The sequence below is a fragment of the Coturnix japonica genome, chromosome 12, assembly GCF_054131305.1.
Source record: "Coturnix japonica strain WE chromosome 12, WE-NBRP24, whole genome shotgun sequence".
In the NCBI taxonomy this organism is placed as follows: Eukaryota; Metazoa; Chordata; class Aves; order Galliformes; family Phasianidae; genus Coturnix; species Coturnix japonica.
Genome location: NC_140674.1, coordinates 1816348 through 1835128, shown reverse-complemented (window position 1 = coordinate 1835128; position 18781 = coordinate 1816348). Strand labels below are relative to the sequence as shown.

At 41.2% G+C, this 18781-nt stretch overlaps 1 protein-coding gene across 11 annotated transcripts in view; it reads right to left on the bottom strand.

Moving 5' to 3' along the window:
• The window catches only part of LOC107317829 (glypican-5-like), a 364600-nt gene that overhangs the window by 67657 nt on the left and 278162 nt on the right, over positions 1-18781 (bottom strand). The gene's annotated exons all lie outside the window — the stretch shown is intronic.

Here is an 18781-nt window from a genome sequence, read left to right as displayed (position 1 = left end):
TATGATAAATGACAGCAGTATGATAAACAGTGTGGATTTGTATAATTCATCAGCAGTTTCAACAAACATTGTTTCAAACTTCTAATTCCTCCTTCTTAACTCCTGTGGCACATTCAATCTAATAACTCCTGACAGATGGAAATCTAAGACCAGCTTTTGGTTTACTAAGCTCTAATAAAGTCTCTCTGTATAACAATTTTATACAAATCCTAAAACAGATGCAAAGTATGTGATTTTAATAGTCTGAGGTCATGTTACTGTAGGTGAACAGCTTGCAGTTTACAGGATCTGCTGGCTGGCTTGTTTGTCAAATTATGTAATACTGGCTAATTTTGTTTTATATGTCTGAGTTAGACCATGTGAAGGTCAGCCTGGGGCTGGGGTGCAGTTGCAGTAGCAGTTACCAATAGGGAGGGACAGATGAAAGCAGAATGTTTGCAGACATACAGTCTAAAACCTTGGGAACAGGGTTAAGGGAACAACTGAATGGAGAACGCAAACGCAGGTATAAGTGATGGCAGCACAGGATGGCAGAAGCCTGGAGAAAGGGAGATGTACTTACACACTCATACAGCAGCAGGAAGCACAGAAGAGCTGCCACAACAAGAAATTAGTGGCAGCAGCAAAAGAAAGAACTGAGAAAGAAAACCCTGGGAAAGAATGCAGGGCAGCACTGGGGTGAGAATAGGAGACCCAGAAGGACAAAGGTGGAGGGTGGCAAAAGGAAAAAGGGGGTACAGATGAGCCACCAACAACAGGGTGACTGTTGCTTCAGCAGTTTGATCCAGTTACAGGCATTCAGAGAACTTCCTTATGCACACAGCAATGGGCACGGGGCCAGGACAGACACACAAGGCCTGGCTTTGCCTATTTGCCAAATGTCCTGACTAGGAATGGTTCTTTGTAGTGGGGGGAGGACTCATGCCCACTGCCATGTGCATCCTCTGGGCTAGGCTTCCCCTTTTAGCCAAGTCAGTTCCTGAGATGTCGTGCAGCTGGGAGAAGTGCAGGTAATGGAATTTTGTTTACGTCCTACAAAAGAATTTTATTAATTTAAGCCAGTCTTTAAGACAACATGGACAGCACTACAGAGAATTGCACATCTAACGTGAGAATTTTTTTGCACACATACTCAAGTATACTCACATATACTTATAAAATCATGTTTATCTTGAGCAGCTGCAACCTAACAGACGCCCAAACCCTATCCACTTGTTGAGTACAACTCCTATACTTTGAGTTCACCAACTGTAGATACTTGTTACAGAATCCCTTCTTGCATTCAAAAAATCTTAATGCAATGAACACCCAGGCTGCCCATTTAAATCCAGACTGCTTACTTGAGGTAAGCTGCTCCCTACACATTTCTGCATTTATCAAACATGACTTAACTGGCAAAACAAAATGAAAATCTATTACCTTCAATTCTGAGTTGTGACTGTGGTAATGGCTTCATTATGAGTGAGATGATGAACACTGCCAACTGCAGGTTCCCCCTGAAGCAGCTACCAAACACAAGCCTGCACTGCTGCAGCTCTCTCCTCTCTATGTGTGGAGAACACCCCAGCTGCAGGGCAGGCTCCTATCTGGTGCTCCTGGAAGTGGAGTCCCTCCTGTGGCCTTGCCTGCAGCGTAGCTGTGGTAAATGAGAGTTTTTCTGCTTGTCCCTTCCCAGCCTGCACAGGAACCTGCTAGTTCCCCACTTTCCAGCCATACTGGGAGAATAAATACGGAGGGGGACTATTCTTTTATAGTTCTTTTATATTTTAGCAATAGCCAATGCAAGTATCTTCAGGATTATGAGGATTTATACCAGAATAGAACTGAACTCCTTGCTTTTTAAGAGTTTTTATTAGCTCCACTAAAAGAGGTCTGAAGAGGTACTGCCATGGATAAGAGATGTCGAAGTGTTTTGCTGTGTTATGTTTTGAAATCAGAGGGCTTCATTAGACTGTGACATGGCCCAGTGTACAAAGGATCAATGCCATCCCTCCAACTGCCCTCACCACGTTTAATCCTGGCCTGCCATAGACTCACACTGAGGTCAGGGCTGCACACTGATCTATGAGCAACTCACTCCTCTGGTCTCCAAAGAAGCCTGCAATGACTCAAAGCCAGCCCTCATCTCTAAATGTCCAATGTGAGGTGCAATAATCATGCAGCATTCAGCTGCCTTGCATTCATTCCAATTGTGCTGAACTTTAATTAGTTAAAAATCCAAATATGAAGTTACCAATATATTCATCTGTAAATTAAAAACTGTTAGGAACAGCATGGACAAGTTATTTACTACCCATGAAGAGCTCAAGTCAATTTTAAGGCCAAGTCCTTAAAACCCTCGTCCTCAGAAGGCCAAGTCCTGGGCAAAAGATCAAGCTTACATTCTCTACAAATGGAGCAAAAAAGCCTCTTGCTACTCTGAAGAATAAATACGGGATTTATTCAGAGAATGCTGGGGGAGCTGTGGTAATGCCAGCAGGCCCCTTTAGTCAGCCTTGAGGAAGGTGCTGTGAGTTCAGGCCTGGCACGCTGAAGCTTTTAGTCCAGGACAGCAGATGAGGAAAACACAAAAAAGAAGGAAGCCACAAAAGAAACCTGAACCTCTGCAGTTAGGACTGACCTCGAGCAGAGCCGGCTGCTTTAGGTAAGTACAGCCTAGAAAAAAAATGGTCAAGACCATACAGTCTGCCCAGAAACACAGCAACAAATTCATTAAAACCACATCCCCTATTTGCAGTCCTATTGCTTTATATCACTCATCAGATAATGAGCTGCTTCTGCCCTGGAGCCACACTAACCTGGCACCGAACCTGGGTTCACATTCAAGTTCCCACCTCCAGATGCAATGACCCTTCCTTCCTTACAGCACAGCACTGCAGGTACCAGGGCAGTGTCAGTGGACTGGGCTCTGCATGACACTACTTAATATCTTAGAAATTACAAGACTTTCAGTACAGTGGTTCTTTTCTGTTAGATTTTACATATTACACTCTTATATATCTCTCGTATACAATGTATCTGTTACTCAAACTCACTTTATTCCACAACTCCATTCTTTCTATGACTGATATTTCAGGAATACATCATTTTCTCTAGAACCAGTTCCTCCAGCAATCTCTGTTCCAAGTTCACATTTGGGGTCAACATAAGCCTGAATTGTGCGTGTTTGTCAGGTGCACCCATAGACCGGGATTTCTTTCCTCAAAATTCCTAGTTCTGCTACTCTGTACCTTGGGAAGCCCATCACCTCACTCTCAGAGAAGATGAACATGACACGTTTCCCCGAGCATGCAGCTTTCTACAGGAAATCTCTTAAGTGGGGGAAAAAAAACAGCTTCTTTCAACAATGCAAAAGCAGCAAATGGCAAAGGATGTCCTTAGAAGACAGACTGAGGGAAACTCTGAGAATACATTGAGGAAGTCAGCAAGTACAAACTTGCAAGATTTTCGTTAGAGATAAATCGAAGAGACACTCAGATCTTGGTAAAAATTAAGCTGTCTTTATATTAATACATTCAGATGCTAAATTTGGAAATAAACTTCTGTGTTTACCTAAAGAAAATTAAGAATAACACTCCTACCATGTGCATTTCATGAATCTGAGCAATTTGAGCCAAACATCCCTGAATGGCCACTGAACATTAACTACACACTTGGCAGTGGTCCCCTGAACGTCCTGGTGAACACAGACCTTAAGATTTAGTCGATGTCTTCAGGTATTGTAAGATCAGCCTTCAGAATTTCATTTCCATTACACACCTCTTATCTACTTGGCAGTAGCAGAATTTGTTCCCATTAAACTTAATTTATGCTAATTAAGTGCTGCTCATTACCATTCTCTATCATTAGGCAGAACCTTTTTTTTTTTTTTCTGGGAAAAGTCATAATCAAGAGGCAACTTCATTTCAGTATTTTCCAATTTTAAATAGCATTTTGCAATAAAGTCCATTTATAGAGCGACTCTTTACAAATCATTTTCCAAATGCTCCATGTAGCACCAGCGGAAAACCTGGCTTGGAGCAAGAGGCAGCATGCAATGTGCATGCAGAGTGCACCAGAGCAACACAGGGAAGAGCCCATTTTAAATAGGTCCTGAGAAAGCAGCAGCAAGAGTTTGTCTGGGCCAGAGAGAAGGCAAGTGGCACATTAGTTCATTTTTGGTGCCCTTGAGGGTAAAATTCAACCTTACCATGAGTGAGTCAAAAATCCATTTAATCTCTACTCATTTAACAATTAGTACCTGTTACTTTAAAAGTGCTGGTCTCACAGCAGCAGAGTTGTCCCAACCCTTTTTCCGTGTAAGCCTGTAGTCATCTCAGTGATCCAAAGATTGCAGGAATGCAGCATTCCAATTCACTGTCCAGTCAATAAAGTAAAAAATGCCATTCCTGTTTTAGCAGATGGCAGCAGAAATGCAATACGAGGAGCAAGAACACTAATATAGAAATCTATATCTATTACAGTTTAAATCACATTGCAGTCCTGAAACGATAATAGCAATCCTTTAAAAGCTAATGCTGATCCTGCTTGTATTAGAAATTGGTTCAATGAGTTTTGGGTTTTAATTGTTGTAAATGTAATTACCTTTTAACCGAGACTCTCCAAGCCCAAACTCTGTTCCCACAATGGAAAACAAACAAACTGGCTGAAAAAAAAAAGCCCCCAAAGGGAACAAAAAAAAAATAATCTAATCTCTTCCTTCCTCACTCTTAAAGCCAAGAACATGGGGAAGGGATTTTTACAAAGATGATGGCTGGGAATTCCCATGACACAGTAAGAGCAGACACATTATCCAGGCAGCTCTATCTACTATTGTGTGAGGCCATTTCTGGACAACCACACAATAGAAAAGAAGGAAGAAACTGAGCCTTTAGAAATCGCTGACAGAGTAAAGCCTTCTTCACTGGGTAAAATTGGCATTTATGCTACAGAATGGTCTTTTTTATATGTTTAAGAATAGCTACAAGCACAGCAGTGTTGGTAAACCTGGCCTTCCTCTGTTAACTGTCTTCGTTCAACCTGTGATTGGTACTGAAAGGAAGCTGCCTGGTGAATCATTTATATGATAAGAAGAGAAGAATTAACACGGGACAAACAACAATCCTGACTAGGATTGAATAGGCAAACAGAGCAAGTCCTAGGCACGCAGGGAAAAAGTGCACGGGCTGACTAGAGCATCCTGGCACAGCATGACTTGACTATGGGCTTGGAATTAACTATACAGTTATGGGAACTAAAGTTCACATGCCAGCAGGTCTTTAATTACATTACTGTAATAATCTTTACAAAATCTTTATATACATTATTGCCTGTAATACTACATATATTGCTATACATCCTGAAATCTCTATCAACACCTGCTCCCACATGGTGTTTCCTTGAACTCTCATTTACTCTCTACAGGGCACAGCAGATCTGGAGCTGAGCCTTGTTTCTTGTTTTCTCCCTGCTTTATCACATGGGTTGCTCCTGCCACAATCCTGAGAGCTTTTACCTTTCCTCTCACTGTTGTCAGTTTGTCTCTTTTCTAGCTTCCCCTTAGAGGTACATTAGGAAAACTCCTGTTTTTCTACTGCACTCTCAGTTCTTGGCAGACAGTTCCTAACAGCATTCACCTGGGTTACCCCAGTGCTACAGGCAGAGAAGAAAGGTGAAGAGAAAGGAAGAACAGGGACCAAATAAATACATAAATAAATAAATCTGCATTTTTCATCCCTGGGAAAGGCAATAGGAGACATCCTCTGACTGCCCCACACCTCTCCAGCTGTCCACCCAGATGTTGTGAAGACATGGCAGGGCAGAGAAGCCCTTCACTTCAGACTGGCTGAAAGCTGGGCCCTCTCACAGCAGACGCCTTTCCAGACTTTCTTGGCCTCCATGAGGGTTTCCAAAGTTTTTGCATCCTCTTGATGACTTCTAGTCCCTTCCAACAAGCAGTGGGAGAGGTTACCACTAGTTTCCACTGCTCACAGCTTGGGGAAAGGAAACCCTGCATATCCCTTCAGTTCTGCTCTGTGTTTTAAGAAATGCACCAATGCTGAGTGTTCTCCAGCACCTCCATGCAGGCTCCCAGTGCTGATGCCCAGTCCGTTGTTCCCAAAAGCCAAGGTCACTCTGGCACATTGGCTTCTGGACTGTAGATACAAAGCACAGGGCCTTCCCCTCTGACTGCCCTGCCTGGGTCTCATATGGGAGTATCATATGGGAGCAGCTGAGATCAGTGACTAAACTAACACAGTACAACTAAAACAAACAAAATCACTGATAGGTTACATACATCATTTAAATATAATAAACCTCTGCTGATTTATTATGTTATTAATTCTTGCAATATGTGAAAAGTTTAAATTAATCGTTTAGGTAGTGGTATAATAATACTAGGCTCAAATGACACCTCGCTGCAGTGCAGTTAGCCTGCAGAACTAATAAAAACTGATCATTAAGAGAACTGGATTTGGCTTTGTTTAGAATTACCATAGGATAAAGGGAAGCAAATTAATTACAAAGAGAAAAATGAGTAAAATAAATGAAATGGACAGATAATAGTGTATACAGTGCACATTCACTGAAGAATCAGAGAACATAAAGACTTTTAGTATGGTCAGCAATGAGGTGCAAAATACTCCACGTTAACAGGTTACTCACTGCTGTGCCAGAATATAAAACAACAGGACAAGGTGCAATGAGGGCTCACTTCCATCCTTTTGCACTTCCTTACCTTCTACTTAGTTTGGAAATACAAAAAAGAAACACACAAAACAATTATATGCATGAAAAATAAAACCACCGTGCTGGACTAAGGATCAGATTTCACCACTAGACGTAGATTCCACCACAACTGCTCCCATCTCATTTGTTCTGTGTGTACCATTTCACAGTCAAATCTGAATTTCTCTGTAAAGTATCAAATTCGTACTTGAAAAATTACCAGCTGTTTCTATAGTGAAACTGTCAAAATGTTTAATAGAAGATTAAACAACTGACTGCTTAAAAAACAAACAAACAGCAGTTCCTCCTGTTCAAATTATTCTCACTTTATGTCTACAAACAGAGAATAGTGCAATTTAGTCCTAATAGCTTTTACAAAGGATTTGTTTCTGGCTGGCTTGCACTATCTTCTCTTAGCCAAGTATTAGAAAGAGATGGTAGAAAACATTCTGTTTTGCTAAAGTAGCCTATCTGTTAACTACCTGCAGTGAATTGGCTCAAAAGTTCATCACCAAAATTTGGGACTTCAGTCTGTAATCTCTAGAGGTTCTATTTTACCATACATTACTTATTAGGTAATGGTTTCAATGATGTCTTCATAGCTCAAATTCAGAAGGAATGCTTGCACCATGAAATATTTACAGCACTAAGGAATTAGAGATGCGGTAAAGAGTTATTTTTCTTAAGTGCCTTGTATAGCAAGTAAATTAGAGCCAAGATTTCATTCAAGTTCTCTGCATTACCTTGCAGGAACACAGATTCTCCTGTCATTCACAGTCTACTCAGTGTAGGGAGAGCCACTTTCCTGAAATAGGTGGTGAAAATGTGTCTTCAACGGCTCAAAATGGAAATCAAGGGATTTCACGTGTGACTGTATGCTGATAATTCACTTGGCAATATTCTGGGGAGGTTCCACATGAAAATCAAACAGGCTGTACAGTCTCCTTGTGGACAAACAGCTAGAATGAGCTCTACTTGTTTTTCGTATAAATAAGCCCTGTACATATGCCACAAATCAGCTTCAAAACACAGATGTAACTTGCTTGGTGCTGCACCTATGACAGAAGGACAAATGCCTCTTCCCCAAGGCAGCTAATTCTTCAACACTGGACAAAAGCTAAAATGTGGTGCTGGGGTCTGTGGAGGAACTGAAGCCCAGGACCACTTAAAAGCAGCACTACCACTGTCCCATGTACATGGGTAAGAGTGCTGCAGCATTACCAAAGAAGAAAAAAGCATTTTAACTGCACTTCTCCTGGCAAAACTGGTAAAATAAACAGGTCATTAAGGAAAGTCAAAACAAGCAGAGCTCAACATTTTAGTGAGAAAGCAATCCCATAACAATGTAATAAGTGCAACTCCTATTGTCAGTGCCACTGAACCCGTATCAATCACGCTGCAGAAGGTGAGTTACACAGCATGGCCATAAGGCTAGATCCTTAACCACATAAGGAAACTGGAAACAGTGGTAACTGTAAGCCCAAGGACAATGTATTTCAGAGCCTGTTTTCATAAAGTCCCTTAAAATATACACTGAAACTACTTTCTACATTTTTCTTTTATGCTCTAGCCCAACAGATAGCCTTGAAACCCACACCAACAAAGGACTTTACACTGGGACGCAGCTAAAGAAGTGACATCCCAAAAGGCCCAGATCAGTGTGGGCACTGCCCCACAGCAGGCTGGGAACAGAGAGGTGAACCAGGAGTGGTGGCGTCTCTAAACATTACTTCCACATCCCACACCTGAATATGCTTTCCTTCTTTGTTCAACTGGTTACAGAGGTCAGGGTCTCTTGGGTAAGGTTCAACAACAGAAATGGAGCCAGGAAGAAACTGAACAGCAGCTGACCCCAGGCTGGTTACAGGTAAAATATGTGAAACACATTTGATAATATTATATTGCTTAATATATGATTATCATATTTTGTTTCTACTTTCATATGTAACACACTTGAAAGAAAACACAACAGAGTAAGAGATGCTGTTGGTACAGTTATAGAGCAACTAAAGAAGAAACCAGAAATGAGAGAAAAAGCAAAGCGTACACTGAGTTCCAGTAAAGAATATCTCACTTCCTGTGATAATGGCAGATAAGATTTTCATAAAAAATAAATGTCTTGCTTTGATAATAATTATCTGAGGAGCATCCTTAGCAGCACAGTAGTGTCAGCTCTTAGATACTGAATTAGATTATCACAGCATCACAGTCTCGCGCGCGGGTTGGAAGGGACCTTAGAGATCATCGAGTCCAGCCCCCGGGATTCGAGCCTCTGTGTAGCAGAGCGGCACTTCTACCACTTGCGCCACAGGGGGGATTCGAACTCTGGGCCCCAGTGTTGCAAGGCTGCGTCCTTAACCACTGCGCCACCGGGGGACACGAGTGTGAATGTGTCTCTCTTATGTTGCAGACAACCTGCAAGACTGCAAATAATCTAGCTGACGAAGTTGTAAAGTAGATGAGTACAATTAACATTTGCTACTGCTTTTATAGGAAGTAGGTCCTGTCAACAAACAAAAAGCAAAGGAGACCCTCTGTTTTTTCTCCATAATAACAAGATCAATTATTTAACAGATAATGACCATTTCATTATAGGTTTTTACATTGAGTTGGATTCAATGCAGCAGAATATTCTGGTTAAAAAGAGATTAATAGAAAGTCAGCTAAAAAATTAAAATGTCAGCTTGCTGAAAGGAGAATCATTACAAGATGTTTTTAAAGGGGATTTGTAATAAATTGTTACAGATCTCCCTGTGTTTTTCAACACCTTTCATTCACGATTCAAACGCAAATCAATTTTTGCTGCTAACAGAACCTGTAGGTGACATAGGTAAATAAAGAAGAAAAAAGAGTAGTTATGCTGAGGAACTCAGATTCTCCCTCCCATTCAAGAGGAATGGAATCAAATGTGAGATCATAGCTCAAAACACAACCAATGAAGACCATAAAGTAAATCCGGACTGGCAGGCTCAGCCTGAGCAGTAGATACGCACTGCTGTGGCCAGGCTCAAGCACTGATTTTATCCTATGCTGTTGCAGATCTGAAAGTGGAACTCAATTACATTAGTATTGTCATCCCCTTTTTATATACGAATATTGCAAATCTGAAGAAGCCTTCTTTTTGTTTACAAAAGGAAACTTGTTGGCTTCCTTGATTCCAGTGCAGCTGCATCTTTCTAGAGAGAGAAACTAGTGACAGTAGTGAACATCTCAGCTAGCCAGAAAACTTGATATTGATGGTAGTAAACTGAAGACAGAGGAATTCAAATAAAAGGCTACATGTAAGAATTCAAAATGAGTATAAACAAATCACTGGACAATGAGTGTCCAGAGAAATGTATATTCCCTACCTCCTGCTGGTTCAACATCACACACTTATCCTTTCCTGCAAGGCACATTTCAATGAGTTACCTGACTCAGTCAGGGAGCACTAGTATAACTGCTCTTGCCTGTGATTTCTTGTCATGGTTTAATAATTTTGTAATTTTGCTATCAGTATTCCACATCATAACAACATATAAAGCATGAATAATTTTACCGAATGTGCAACTTACAGAAGAAGACTACATATCCCAGAGAACATCATGCTCAGAGATAAATCACGGGACCTGGACACTATATTATCTCACTCCCAGGCTGGACTGACGTCTTTCGAGTTCTGGCATCCAGAAGAGCCTGTGGGAGCCTTCAGCCATTTTGCCTAGAGTTACAGTAGGCCTCTCGGTTTTGGGACTCATTCTCTATCCTATTTTGCTTGATTCATTAGCCTTAATTTCAATTATATTGTAGTATATTGTGTTATCCTGTATTTCAATATAGTATATAGTAAATAAGTGTGCCTCCTTAGATGGTTGCCGCTGTTTTTCATTGCTAATTAACTTTTTCCTTCCTTTTGGGCTAGCGGCCCTGCGTCCATGACATTTCTAGGACTTTCAGTGCAGCCTGATGGCATCTTCAGGTTTTGAGTTCCACAAGTTACTGAAAAATAAGTACTCACAAATATTCAACAAAGTGTTGTCTTATTGACTTGTGAGAAATAACACTGTCATGTTGTCCACAAACAGAAATGTAAACATGTTCATTATTGATCACCCCAACTGGCATTTTAAATTTACTTCAGTTCACTACCTCATCAAGCCTTCAAACAATATGAGAAATACAGCAGTAGCTTAAACAAGAGTCCAAATAAGGTAGGGCTTATCCCTGAATTCTGAACTGCCTATTCCTAGTAAGCCACCCCCCAAACTCCACCTCTGAAGTAGGGATTCCTCCCTTTAATTTATATGGAATTCAAGTGAGCACCCCCCCCCCCCTACCTTGTACACGTACAGGGATCATCCTAGGGTTTCTACCTTTACTCAAAACCACCTCTCAAGCCCCTCCTGACCTTCTTCAGCCATTATTTGTACTTCAGCCAAGTCTCCTGGATGAATTTACATATGCCCATTTGACTGATGGTCTCATTTGCTCACCTGGGAAATATTAAGCACAAGGAGTTATGCAGATAAGAAAAAAATAATGCTTTATGAATGGAACTCTGAGCTTGTGTTTTCTTAATGAGCACCCACTGTAAGAGCTGCTGCCATCGAGCACAGATGACACCAGAAAGAGAGAAATAGGTATCAAGTGGTGTCTTCAGGACGTGGGAAGAAAGGCTCCTGGCAGCGCAACCTGCAGTATGTCCTTGGAGATATGTGGGTTGCAGGTACTAACATTATCCTTGCAGCCCCAGTTACACAGATCTGCAGTGCCACAGAGCAGAATCACTAAGAGGTTTTCCAGAAAATGAGATGCAAATGAATGTCCCATTTATTAACACTGTTACTTTAAAGGAGATACAGACTGAAGTCCAACTCACTGCTTTTGAGTAGGCAAACTGCTGTTGGTAAGATGTTTCCTACTGTGTTGACTTCTTAAATCTAGCAGTGCCTGCTAAAGAAGAGCTGCAACTGATTATACTCGATGTGCTAAATGTCACTTACTCACGATATGTGATGTTTCTTTCTGCCTCCCATGATTGGAAGAAAATAGGCTGAGCTGTAATTTTGTACCAGCAAGAAAAAGTTCAGGCACCAAAGGGCAAGGGCCAAGGAAACACTGTCAGGCTGGTGAGGATGGTGAGGAGATGGGAAGAAAAATATAACATACTTGAACAACACCAAAAAAGCTAAGGAGATATTTTAAGGGAATAAAACACTTGCTAATCTGATACTTATATTAAAATTGTAACCAGATTGCATAGTGGTAAAAAAAAAACCCCATGTCCCTGCAACTAGCATTTCCATATTATATGTTGTAAATTTTGTCTTGAGGGCAGAAGAAGACACAGAGCAAAACAACATTTTCCCCTGACTCAGGCTGTTTCATGTTCCTGTATCAGCAGGTGACATACCAAATGGGGTGAACTGAGTCAGTCAGAATAAGTCAGCATTTTGGAGACTGTACCATGATAAGATCTTAACCTGGTGAAGGTGTTTTCAATTTCAGTCTTGTATTGTTATGTTTTGATAAAATACTAAGCACAGAAAATAGCTCAGTGGCCAAATAATGGTAGTATTTTATTAACATTTGCTGTGATAGTTCTCTGGGAGGACAGGTTGTGAGGAACTGTGAATCAGAGAAGAGGGAATGGTAAGCTGACTTCTCTGGAACATCATTCCCACTCATCACAGACAGCACGTCAGGTTGAAATTTCTCATATTGCCAGGATTATACAGATAGCAATTCCTGAAGAGAAATAGAAATGATTTTAACATGGGATTCTCAAGTTGAATGGGAGAACAATCTGGTGCTGGGGCTCATTACTGAAATAGTCTTCTTTGCAAAAGAGTTTATGAATTGGAGAAAAGGATGAATTATGTAGACAACAGGATGCTGTCAACATGAACTGAAGGCTTATATGAAAAGAGCTGTATGTCATTAGTAAACATTCAGACTAAGAAAAGCTGCAAATATCTTGTGTATATTTATATTAAGAAGAGCAAGGCTGAAGCATCTTTAAGTTCTGGCTTTAATCGAAGAAAGCCAGGAAGACGATGTGCTCAGGAGCCAGGTATTTTAGCAAATATATTGTTGCTCATATGTGAATAAAATTTTAAAGAGCAGTAACAAGAAGATCATAAGCAATCTCCTCCAGATTAAGTCAATATTATTACCTGCAAACAAACTGGAAAAAAAATCTTAGTCACAGAATCAATAAATCACAAAGGTTGGAAAGGATCTACAAGAGCATCCAGTCCAACCATCCACCAATCACCAGCAGTTCTCACTAGACCATGTCCTTCAACACATCTGTCCATACAACACATGGACAGATCAATCAGGGGAGAAGTGTGCTCACCAATGCAGTAGTTAATATTGGAGGCAGCCTGGGCTGTAATGACAACACCCTGATTGAGTTTGTGATCTAAAAGAATATTGGCCTGGTGAAGAGTGCAGTCAGGACTTCAGGAGAATGAGCTTCTGTCTCTTTAAGGAATTAAAGTCACTGTCAATGGCTGTATGTCTGGGTGGAAGCTGGCCGTGATGGGTGTCCTCCAGGGGTCTGGTGCTCTTCCAACATCTTCATCAGTGACATAGACCGTGGGATCGAGTGTACCCTCAGCAACTTTGCAGATGACACTAAGCTGAGTGGTGCAATTGATACAATAGAAGGAAGGGACAGCACCCAGAGGAACGAAAACAACTTGAAAAGTGGGCCCATGTGAACCGAATGAGGTTCAACAAGGCCAAGAGCAAGGTGTTGCAGTTGGGTCAAGGCAATCTCAGATATGTATATAGACTGGGAGAAGAACTTATCAAGATCAGCCCTGCAGAAAAGGACTTGGGGGGCCTTGTGAACAAAACACTGGACATGAGACAGCACTGTGCACTTGCAACTTGGTTTATGTGATAAGGCAGATGATACCTATCTGTCATGTGACTATTGCATGTCAGACCACAGAACAGAGAAATTATAAGATGCCAGGTTTAGTTCCCGTACAAAGTCTGGCTAGTCATTTGAATCATACTCAAAGAGCACAGGCACACAAAATGTATTTCCCCCACAACTGAGGAGTATGATAGTAGATCATGTAAAGATACCTGAGTTAGCTGCAAATTAGTTAGCATGGGCAGCAGTAATCTGTCATTACAGAATAAGCTTCACCACTTAGCCAAGACTCTTGGGGAGAGATATGCAAAGTCAGTGCTGCTATAGGCATGCTGCTGACCTGCAGGTTTGCGCCATGTCACCCAAACACAACAGACACAGGCCAGGTATTTCCACAAACTTAAATCTGGATGTCAACCCTCATATGCTTGGGAGCTCTTGAAATCTCATCCAAACACACTTAAATCAAGCCAGGTGAAATCCCCCTCCTTAAGAAATACATGTCCCTGACCAGAATTTCCTGTTTAACCTGAGTCAGGTTCTAAGAACTCGTCTTGGTGAACAACCATGTTAAAAGAAGCACCTACTTATCTTTAATAACCTTTCCCCTTGACCATTTCTAAATCTAGATTATTTTCACTTTTTTTTTTTTTTTTTTTTTTTTCATCTAGAAGACACTTTTTCACAGTAAATTTTTCAGTTTTCCTCCTAACCCTTTAAAGGTCAGAGTACACTGTTGTATTTATAGAAAAATTATAGTTATCAACAGCTAACATATGGGATATACTGAATAGCAAAAGTCACAGTATTTATATCTTCTGTTATGTTTGCAATCTCATTCCTCTTATACTGGTGGGTGATGCACTAACTCACAAATTAAACATTAACACTGATGGCAACACTACATAGGAAAGTTTCACTAAATTACAGCAGCATCTGCTGTTACATACTGGCATATATGAGACTGTATTGATGAATTTTAATGCTATGGTTTGTTAGAGATGTCAGCTAGTAAGTCCTACTATCAAATTAATATAGGTCATGAAAATCAGTAATAATTACTCTGTGCTTAATAGAGAGTTTCTCTACTGGCTGCAACATCTGTCATGTTAAATGTTGTATACTTATGCCTTCTAACTTCAGATCAAAATAAATAATAAAAAGTTCATACCTAAATAAATTCTCCTGTAAAAACAAAACTCAGCAGTGTAGTATTCTAGCATGAGATGGATACTTTCTGTGATGTCCCTCTTTCCCATCTTCCCCTGGCTGGACAGCAGAACATCTACAAACCCCAGACCACACTTAGTTTTAATTTATGGGCTGTAAAGCTGACTCTGCTGCAACCTGTCTTTTCTTGGTTTGTGTTCTGATGGGAAACAATGTGCTTCTAGAACTGAACTGGCTCTTCAGCATGAGATCTGTTTCCTGAGATGCTGCAAGTGCAGCTGCTGTGCTTGCCTAATGCAAGCACACTGACCTCCAGGAGTGCCTCCCAACTTGTTCCTCTGCACTGCTCCTGCAGTAAACAGGTTCTGCCAGAACACGTGCTGCTTTGTAAAGACAGAAGAAGAAAATACAAGACTCCAACTAAACACCTTATTGGATTCTTCCCAACGAGGAAATATTATTGGGTCAGGGTTGCTTTGTGACATCAAGTTTCTCCCTTTCACCCTGTCACCTGTGTTCTATGATCCATGTTACGCCAAAAAGGAAACTCTTGACAGAGCATGAACTGCATGCTGACACTGGGGCACCTTGGGATTCTCATCATATGCATGGGCCTAGACATCAAACAGTTAATGCTTGCTGCTGTCTCATGTCTTCATTGTCTCTGGCTAACACAGTGGTGAATACATTGGTACACTGGAGAAACACTCCTGTCTGCCCAAAGGCCAACAGCTGCATTTTCATTTTCTCCAGTGAAAACCACCCCACGTCAGTGGAAAGGTCTGTTTACATGGGAACTCACTATTTCTGAGATAAATCCTCAATCTGCACTGTGTTTCTTTCATCAATCTGACAGCTTTCAGACACTGACAATCAGACTGGATAGTGTACTTGCAGAATTGGTTTAAATTACAAATTTTGTTATAAAAGATATAAAGTAGAAGAAACTAGCTAACGCATACCGGCAACACAACTTTCTACGATGCTCAGAAGGCAAACTGTGCAGTCCTCTTGCACAACTGGCAGTGCTCAGACAGAAACCTCATTTCAAATCCCCACTGCCACCTCCCATCACATGCCAGCCAGTGCTGTTAGGAGTATTCAAGATTGCCAGCCTACCAAGCAGTCTCAGGCAGATCATCTTATTAAACTATCACCTGTCATCATAACTTAATTATTTGCTGTCTAGACTTTTCCTACTCGGGAATGTTCTTTCAGCACCTTCAGTAATGGATCATTCACTTGTTTTTTTATTTCATTTTTACAATTCTAGCCTAATCTGTGATGTAGCAGAATTATTTTAGCAGGCATTAATTCTGACTCATATAGAAAGAACTTCAACAGAAGACAGCCTCTTTATTTTGCTGATGCTTTAAAAAAACCCCAACATATTCAAAGCAAGTATTTCTCCAATTATTATTTCTTATAAATTTTCTGAAGCTCTTCAGGTTAGACTGACTAAAAAAAGATAGTGCTCCATAATCACAGTGCATTTAAAATATGGATTAGCACAAAACTATGCATAGGTTTGTTTTATGCCAAAATAAAACCAGCTCAATAGCAAGCTTTGGAATCTTAGGCTACTTCTCCCAGCGAATAAATCAAAGAAGACAGACCTCATCTGAAGCAGCTCATTATGCAAACAAAACATGTCAGGCACTGACACATGCTTACATTGTCACACATGCTTACATTGGAAGGGATCTTAGAGATCATCTTTTCCAACCCCTCTGCCATAGACAGGTCTGCCAATCACAAGATCAGGCTGCCCAGAGCCTCATCCAATCTGGCCTTGAACATCTCCAGAGATGGAGCATCCCCAGCTTCTCTGGGTACCCTGTTTCAGTGTCTAATCACCCTCTGAGTAAAGTCTTTTCCTCTAACATCTAGCCTAATATTCTCTTTTTATTTTAAAGCCATTCCCCTTTGTCCTTTATCACTATTAGATCATGTAAAAAGTCATACCCCTTCCTGTTTACAAGCTCCCGTGCAAGTACTGGAAGGCCAGAATGAGGTTTCACAGAATGTCAGGGATTGGAAGGGACCTCGAAAGATCACCTAAATCAGGCCTAGCACTCTGACAGAGCTAGGTCCCTCTGCATAGCTTGCTGAGCTCCTGACCTCACTTATCTCCCAAACCTCCTGCTGCCATTGGCTCTTCCAGTAAGCCCTTGGAAAGAAAAAGCAAGCACTGATGGTCATGTCTTCTCTGCTTTTTTTCCCTAGTTGAAGTTGCCCAGGACAAACAAATACAAAAGGTGGAGGTTATTCCTTTGGCACCAACTCACTGGAAGGATTTGAGTCACTTCAGCTCTGTAACACAGAGAGGGCCCTTCAATCATATCTAATGCTCTTACTCTGCTAAAGCAAAAGGTGCCCCAAGAGGCATCTGACATTATCTGCTGAACTGCTGTAAAATTACAATTTTCCTCTTGTTATCTATTTGCAGGGGGTCTCTTGAGACAGCCCACTTGGGCAGGGTTAAGTAATTGCAGAGGCCTCCCCCATGGCTGGTTATTCAGAAACTCAGACACACACCTGTAGTTAGCATTAATCATGGATGCCAGTCTGACTCCCACAGGCATAGGAGTCTTTGGCAGCTTTATGAATTAAATGTTACAGCTGGGATCTCATTTCTAGGAAATGATTAAAGGCTTTAATTTTATTTATTTTTTTAAGTTTCATCTTTGGTAGATTTTTTTCCTTACCAGCGATTTTTTAGAGAAAGCTTCCACACTTCTTCTACAATATGGTCATTCACATGTTCTCTGCCATCTGATTGCAGAGTCTTTGCTGCTTCACAGGAAGTCTTTAATCACTTCTGGGTTGCAGAGGAAGGATGAGGCTGTCTATGAAAGCTTTGCTTATCTTTTGAGATCCTCGGATAATGTTCTCCTGGCAGAGGCTTCATATTTGAAATTACAAAGGATTGTGCTACTACTGGTCTAAACAATGGTCTAGAATTGCAGAATCACAGAATCACCAAGATTGGAAAAGACCTCCAGGATCTTCCAGTCCAACCATCCATCTACTACCAATGCTCCTCACTAAGCCTTGTCCCTTAGCACCACATCTAAATGTTTCTTGAACACCTCCACAGATGGTGACTCCACCACCTCCCCAGGCAGCCTATTCCAGCACCTAACTACACTTTCAGAGAAGAAATTGCTCCTAACATCCAACCTGAATTTCCCCTGGTGCAACTTGAGGGCGTTCCCTCTTGCCCTGGGAGAAGAGGCTGACCCCCACCTCACCACCAACCTCCTTTCAGGTAGTTGTAAGGTCTCCCCCCTAAGCCTCCTCTTCTCCGGACTAAGTAATCCCAGTTCCCTTAACCGCTCCCCATGTTACTGATTCTCTTCACTGAAACATAATGACCTTAGGTTGGGAAGAGAAGATCCATACTGCCCTCCATGCTCCCATCAAGCAGGCAGCTGTTGTGTTGGTGCTGGAGAGTGCTGCCAGCATGTATGCTGAACATGTTTCTTTGCAGAGCCAGGGTGCTCCTATAGGACATTCCACTTGAGGCTGCCCCAGTTAAGCAGGGAACTCCTGTATTTCTTTCTCATTCTGCCTCTCTTCTCTGGTTGCCTGTCCCAAATAGCTCCTGCTCCTCTTCTTCCTCATACAGTAGGCAGTGTAAGCATTTTCAATTTCCTCCACATCAAACCGAAGTCATTACTGAAATATTTTTTTACTGTTCATTACTTTGGCATGCCAAGAATTAGTGAGCAGCACACACAACCAGGATGGCACCTTCTGAGAAGAAGCTACAAATTGAAATGACATGAGCACAGAAGAATACCTAATCTCTAGATAGCAGACTATTCACCATGCAACAACCAACTGGGACAACTTTGAAATGGTTCCCACATACCCTGTCACTTTATTCCTGCTCATGAACAAAGAAAGAGAATTGCATTTCCCACCTGAAGTCTGCAAACCCCTGACTGAGCCTTATTCACAATTCAATCTATATCACAATAAAATGAAGGCACGCTTAAGACAAAAGAAAACAATTCTTCTGAACAA